General features: G+C 34.9%; 1 pseudogene; it reads right to left on the bottom strand.

The window, feature by feature from the left end:
* Positions 1 to 4655, bottom strand: part of LOC111410301 — a 9273-nt pseudogene extending 4618 nt beyond the window's left edge.
* Between the last annotated feature and the right edge of the window lie 3420 nt (positions 4656 to 8075).

The raw sequence follows: 8075 nt of genomic DNA on the forward strand, positions 1-8075 counted from the left end.
TTTGGTTGTCTCTACCAAGTAAACCATTCAAAACCTGCATTTTAATTTCAACCAGGTAAGAAGGATACAGCATTAAAAAATAAAAAAAATTTGTTCAAGGGTTGAAACATAAGTAAAAAACAAATTCAGAGTGGGTTCTGCATGGTAATATGATGAAACATTTGGAAGTTTGGCAAAGTAATTATCAAAAAATAGATTCACTGATGTCTTCAGCACCAACAAACCACCTCTATGTAGATATTATCATCTGATTGATACCTCCAAGTACAGCGTGCATAAGCTAAAATAATGTCCTACACAAATGCCAAAAGGGATAAGAATTTCATGACTGTTTGATGGACAAAGGCAGAACATTGTTGCTCCACTTGTCACTCGCTAAACTATTATTAAACCTTCGAAAATAGAATAAACAATACTAAATAAAAATTAACAACCCTCTGAAACAAAAATGGTGAATAATGCTTGGTAATCACAAGAATTCTTTGGCAGGTAATGCACGGTGAGGTTATTTCCACATTATGACAATGAACTCCACTTCTAAGTTTTGAAACACCAATATCCTTTGAAGTATAGCTGTCATATTTACATATTATTCTTTCCAGAAGACCATCTCAAATATAAACTAGACCTTCTTTAGTTAAAGGGAAGCTTTTACTTCAAATTAATGTATATGCTTTACCAATTAAAAAGACTTCATAGAACCTCTTGATCTAAAATTCAGACCTATACCCCCACATCAAATGTATGGAATATGAGTAATAAAAACTCTAGAAGTTTGGAACGCAATTGATTATCTAATATTTGAAGACAACACCTAATACATGGACTACATTGAGCATTCTAGAATCAACAAAATTTCGACCAAACAATAAGCCCCTGTTTGATCCCCATTTTTCGGGTAAAATGTATTATAGAATAGTGCTTTTTTGGATAATGTGTGGTTAAAAAGTAAGAAATTTTTTTAGAAATATGTGTATAATTATTTTATGGGAGAATGTGTGGTTGAAAATAAGAATTGAAAAAATGCATTCTTGAAAAAATGGGGCTCAAACATGGACATAATAAAATTTGCACAAATTGCTCGTAGAACATAATTAACAAGCATGAATAGAAATATGAGTTCTACAAACCTCATTCACGATACCATCACCTCCAACACATATAATACCTGAAACCACATAAGATCATGGAATGGGTAGTCAAACACATCAAGAAAATTGGGTCGAACAGTTACCATGAGGGAAAAAATGGTAGAGTACCATCAGGGCATGTACTGAAGTCAACACTAGCTGCAAGTTTCCTAGCATGACCAGCAGATGTTGTTTTGACCACCTCTAACTCAAATCCGGCAAGCTGCAAAGCATATCACCAAATACTAATTAACTGATCTTGTACCAAAACAGAAGATACAGGAACTGCCTATTTAACCCAACACTGCATGTCAGGTACAAATAACATAAACCAAATAAATATTTACTTCATCCCTTCACTATGTGTAATTTACATTTTTACTTTTCTCTATCTTTACAGAGTGGAACGAAAGAGAAGATCTCTTTTTATGACGTCAACCTATTGATCCCCGCCCCTGAAAAGTAACTGACATTTTCTATCGGTGCGAGCATTCAGATTACCAAGACATGCAGGACATATTTGGATTGCCATCTAATGTTATCTTCTCACCCGAATATACGTGGAGTCATGCTCAGTGAGCTTAGCCTTCCATTATTTGACCTCTCATAAACTCTATATAACAACAAAAGGTTCAATCTGAAATTTTAGTAAGTACATTCTAAGGAAGAAGACAAAGTGAGACGGTGAGACTCTTTCTCTGCCACGCTTCAAAAGTAGCAGCAAAGCACTAACGATCATTTGGCTCCTCTTGGGAGTTCCTCAGGTGGAAGAAGCCAAAAGATATATTTGGATAGAGAGGATGAATTTTGGAAATGATTAGTTCGCACATTGTTGTTTAAGTTCACATTTTATAATAAAATTCTATATTCAGAAAAGAAGAAAAAATTATGCTTCTTTCTTTTTTTCTTGTACAGTAATTTTCAGTTGATTTATTTTCATGAATTGGAATTGTGCCAAAAAGGATAAATGATATCCAAATGGATCGAATCCCAGAACACAGTAATAACTTAAAACTGCAAATACTTCAAATTTATAGGTAACATTATATATTACTGCATATGAATTACCGAAAATATAATTCTTGTATCTTATCAAGAGTGCTCTACAAAATGAAAAGGCCAAAAATATGGATAAGGGAAACAGGTCCGAATGAGGAATCTAGTTAAAAGAGTGGATTTGGTAATAAACTAATCTAACGATTTCCTATAAATTCATTACTAATTTGGGAATTAATTTGATTCAAATTTATAATTAAGATTATGAAACATCTAATTTGATTCAAAGGTCAACCAAATATATTTATGTTTCTATTCTGTATTCATGAGGCGTAGAAACAAACAAGGAAAAAAAAAGAATCAGAACCCAAGTTTTTTCATTCAATTTCCATAATCAACAAGCTTACAAATTCAAAGTAGGAGCCTCAACACTACACATGCTCTGACCTGATCCAACGCAACTCTATAAGTACTTCACACTAGTTTCAAGAAAGCTTTCTTGTTTTACAAGTGTGTATGTAATTTCACTTAATGAAGCACCATAATTGATCTCAAGATTTCAATATGAAAGCCAATGAGAGGCCACCATAAAGGGCATCAATGTAGTTCACTGCTCACCTTCGTGAATATTAAACATCCTATAAAAATTTTCCAATGATTCAAATACTATATACGATGCTAAAAAAACTGTCATTTATAAAAAGCAACTAATGGAATATAATCTCAGATAAATTGTCCAATTGCTTTCTTTATAGGAGAAGAAAAGTTGATTGACAACTTATGGAGTTATGGTCCCTAAAGGAGACAAGCTTCTTATTACAACAGCATTAGAGAATCATTAAACAAAAGTGGCAAAGCAATATGATATTAAATGTTTCAATGGATGCACTTAGTAATAAAAAAGAATAAAAATAAAACCTAGTGCACGTGGAGATGGCGTGTAGGGCTGAGAAACTAGCTATATATGTGGTATGTGTTACATCCTATATTTACATTCTATTGCTTGAATATCCTAGTTCATACTGAACCTACAAATCTCTTCATGCACTGCAAGATTTACGTAAGATAGAATTCTTTACATCCAAAGACCACCACAACAGAATCTTTTAAGCAGATGCTCAGGAAAGACCCGACAAAACTAAATACCAGGAAAACTTACTTTGAATATAGGTTCAACCAAGCTATGGAATACTTTACTTGACCGCCCATGTCCAGACCGAGGATTTAAAATTACAAGCATTTTCGGCGAACGTTTACATTTGATATATGACTCAGGAGGGAATTCACTGAAAATAGAATCTGAACCCTGCTTCTTAGAAGCCATAGGATGAGGCAAGCAATTTACATAGAACTGCTGATCTGCAAATGCATTAACCCATTGGAGTGCATCTTTAGAGGTAGAAGCTACGAAGCGATAGTCTTTGCGACTTTTCCCACGTCTCATTAAAATGCCACATGAGCCTTTTCGACATGGATATGCATGCACTGTAAAATGTCTCAGTCCAACACAGTGTGATAACTGCCAAAGGAAAATATATAGATGTTGAAACCAAAAAAAAATAAAAATAAAAAGAAGAAGCAAAAGTCATAAAATTAACAATAAATCTAAAAAAATCTACCGAAATCACGTCTTCAAGGGACAACATCTCAGTACCCCAGACAAATGCCTTGCTTGTCAGTTTAGCATCAAAGGCGTCCAGGCTAGCATTCTCTTTTGATGTTTGTGCCTCGGCATTTGTATTGTATTTCTTTTTGTCCGAAGCCAGTTTTCCAGCAAATACTTCATATCCTAGTAAATCAGACTCTTCATCTCCAATATCAATCCTTCGTTCCCCCCTCTTAGCATTCTTAGGATCCTCATTTTTGTTACCAATGCTGCCTCCTTTAGCGGTCTTTCCCCTATTGCGTTTTTCTGGAAAGACAACTGGGGATGTTTGCTGTCTGTTTGCAATTTGAGAACAAAGTCCCAGACGACGAAGAGACTGCTGAGATGTCAGTCTCAAGGAACTATTATTGGATGTACTCCCACTAGTTTGCATATTGTTCACGAAAAAAGGTGATTGGTGGACAGCAAGGGAATATCTAACAGCAAGGATTTCCCAGAGGCTCAGGTGCAAATGATCCAGGATCCAGATAAAAACCTACCATAATAAGTAGCCTGCGAAACGAATAGGTAAATTATCTTTTACAATCTTCACAACAACAAGAAATACTAATTTATCAATTCCAAAATGATGTAAAGGTTCGACTATTCGAGTGATAGAAAAAATCCAACAATCCAGGATGAGATGACCAACTTATTTCTCCATTATGCTCAATCTTAGGTGAAGATCGCCATTGAATTTATGAGCCCCTGAAAGATTAACCAATCCTACATCATCAGCTACTTCTTGATCATAAGAAAGAGAGGAAGTCAATGAACTCTCCGTCGCTGGAGCTTGCCTCTGTTTGCCAAAAAACAACCTCACCAACCAATCGTGGTACGGGCCCTCTGATTTCAAAAGAATGGCCTATGGCTGGGCTGGTTCCCTGTCCCCGATATGTAACGAAAAGATTTATTGGTTTATCGCATTCATTCATAAATTTCAAAGAGTACAGAGAAACTAGTTTTGCAAAGTAAGAACAAAAATAGTCAACTGAATTTTTATAGGTCAGGTAAAATTTATGACATAGATGCCCGCCAATGGATGAAATCAGTGACTTTCTTGCATGGACAGGTTGGTGCACCCTTGCAGCGCTTATTGGTAGTTCTAGCTCCATGCAATCTGCTGAGTATCAAAATTATAATGCTCATGGTTGCAGTAAACTACCAGTTTAATCAGAATCTAGTGAGCATAACTGAATTAATATTTTATAAAATTAATTCAGCTGATCGATCCCAAAAGAAGAAAGGAATCTGAGGAATAAAGCATCCCAAGAAAGAAAAAAGTAAGGAAAGAAATTTAATTCGCAGGAAGAAAAATCCAGATCGACTCATTTTAACAAAAGTTTCACAATCTTCATGAAAATTACCCAATCAATCAGTCATGCTCACAAAGAGCTCACAGATAATCACATACGTATAGCCACATTAATCATTTCTGTATGTGTTCCTTTGCTTAATTTCATTGTTCCATATAATACTCATACTTTACATTTTAGTTGACTGCTTCCACATACTCCAAACATCTTATTATCCACGGAAGATGAAACCAAAGATTTGAAACATACTATCAATTGCATACAAAAGAAAAATAATTAACCCCGTATTTCTATAATATTAGAAATGTAATCGAAAGATATAGCTAATATTCCATCCCAGAACTTGTCAGTTCCCTTAAGGAGGTCATGGACACATTGTGCAACATGGATGATATGAGTTCGATTATTTTCGGGACAATTCGGCAATCAATGACATGGGCTCAGATATTTAGTTACTGATAATAAAGTCTCAGCCTAATAAGCAGATTTACTGGCTAATCAAGCACGTAAATGCACCAAATACTCAGAAAAAGGAGAATTTAAATCAACAGCATGTACAATGCTGCAAATCTCAAAATTAAAATGTTCATCAAAAAAACTTAATGAGTGTGTACTTATGTATGCAGATCACTTATTTATACATAACCCAGAAAGAAAAATGTACAAAATCGTAGAAAATCAAACCCGAAAACAAAATATAATTTTAGAAACGGAATTATGAACGTATACAAATGCACAACTGTGAGCGTGTTTACTGTGGATGGACTTGCCTTTTTGTCTTGAAAGGAAACAGAAGAGAGACAACGGAGGTAGTGGCTGAAGTAGTTACGCCACCAGAGATGTACGGTGGCGGAGATCCGTAGTTAGTGAGTGGCGGGTTGGGATGGGAAGGGGATCGTCAGAGCAGAGAGAGAATGAGCAGCGCACCAATAGTCTGGTATTTCTGTCTTTTAAAGTTTCGTTTTCTTTTTCTCGTCTTCAATTATTTCTGTTTTCCTTTTTATTCAATTTTGAGTAAATTCCTAGAAATGTCCACTTTCACACATTCATTTACAAAAATGTTCATCATTATCCTTGTAAAAATGTTCATTTTGAAATAATTTAAATCAAAATACCCTTATTAACAATTTATGATTCCACACAAAGACAAAAATGGACATTTTTGTAATTAAAAATTTTATTGGCGAATAAAATTTTGACACCCACCCTATTTATTTCAAAAGTGCACATGTCAAATTACAATAAATATTATTTTCCTCATTGACACATAAGTGTCGAGAACGACATTTCAAATGTGGAGAAATGTTATGTTCGGAATGAAATATCATTCTAAAATCTAATATGTCAAGAACAACATTTGAAATATCGAAAATATTTAATATTGTGATTTGACATGTGTACTTTCAAAATATAAATAGGGCTCAAATATCAAGAACAACATTTGAAATGTCGAGAATATCATTTTTAACGTAGTTTCTCCGGAAAGCCACTTCTCAAAATTCACGATAAATTGGAAAAAAATTAATTGCTTCATTTTTTCATTAAGGGCATAATAGACAGTTTAATACAAAATTTAAAAAGTGGACATTTTTGAATTGACGCCATGAAATTGGATATTTTTTAAATTACCCCTTCAATTTTTTTGTTGAGAATATATATTATGGACAATCAAAGTACCAAGAAAAAGATTCAACCTAACTTCTCTTCCAAAATTCTTAGTGAACACATTGCCTTTCAAACCATTTTTTTATCGGTAAACACGTAATATATTGATCAAAACCATGTACAAGTACACCAGACATGTCCGAGCAAATCATCCCAAATAGATAAACAAATACATCCGGATATTTCCAAGCAAATCAAATGAACATAGATAAACATTTACATCTGGGCATTTCTAGGCAAAAGAAAATCAACTATGACCTAAAGATCGTAAACAAGAGACTCATATTGAATCAAAACATTCGAATACAAAGAAAACATAACTTTGTATGCGTGTGTTTTGATCCATCAAACAAGACAATCAACACTCCGATTGAAGTTCTCAAAGATCAACCTATTTCTTCCCATCCAAATGTGATAGATGGTAGTCAAAAATGCAATACATTTCACCTTACTGTGCCAAGTAGTCCCCCGAACCTCCTTTTTAATCCATTTCTCTGAAGTGTAGACATAGATCGTCAAAGACCTACCCATATGCGAATTTTATCCCAAACAGCCTTGCTAAAGGAGCATGCAAAGAATAGGTGCGAAGAGGACTCATTCGCATGTGAACACAAGCTACATCTTTGGTCAATCTATAGAAAGTATAGTCTATCATTTGTCAATAGCTTGTCGTTGATAGCTAACCATGTAATAAATGCATGCTTCGGTGTGACATATGAGTTCCAAACTGTTTTAGCCCAGATAACATTTACTCTCTTTGACCTAAAATAGTCATACGTGTGGGAGACATCGAATCTGCCATTAGTAGCCCAGCTGGTCAGCAAGCTTGCAACAAAAGATTCAGCACTTCCAACAACAAAATAAGTATTTCCAGCAAGAGATATAGCATTTCAGACACCAGAATCAGCATTTACATCAACAAAATTAGTATTATCAGCATTTTCACCAGAAGATACAGCATTTTTAGCAACAAAATCAGTATTTCCACCACCGAGAGCTGCATTCCCAGCACTAGAATCAACATGACCGTACAGCATTATCTGGACAAAGAACATCATTTCCAACACATAAAGAGGCAATTCCAGCACCAAAATCAGCATTTCCAGCACGTGTGATTGAGTCCCTAATCTGTAACAGCTTCTTGATAAGAGGAAAATCATCTTTCCTCACCGGATTTGCCCATATGTTACTCCCATGAAGGTACTCCTGATTTACCCATTTAATCTACAGGGTGTCCTTTTTATCAGTGTTATTAAACCCGGACCGGACCAGCTGATTCGGTCTGAAGCGAACCGCTCCTTTGTTCGATCCTGATGACTCAAT

This window comes from Olea europaea, chromosome 15, assembly GCF_002742605.1.
Source record: "Olea europaea var. sylvestris chromosome 15, O_europaea_v1, whole genome shotgun sequence".
In the NCBI taxonomy this organism is placed as follows: domain Eukaryota; kingdom Viridiplantae; phylum Streptophyta; class Magnoliopsida; order Lamiales; family Oleaceae; genus Olea; species Olea europaea.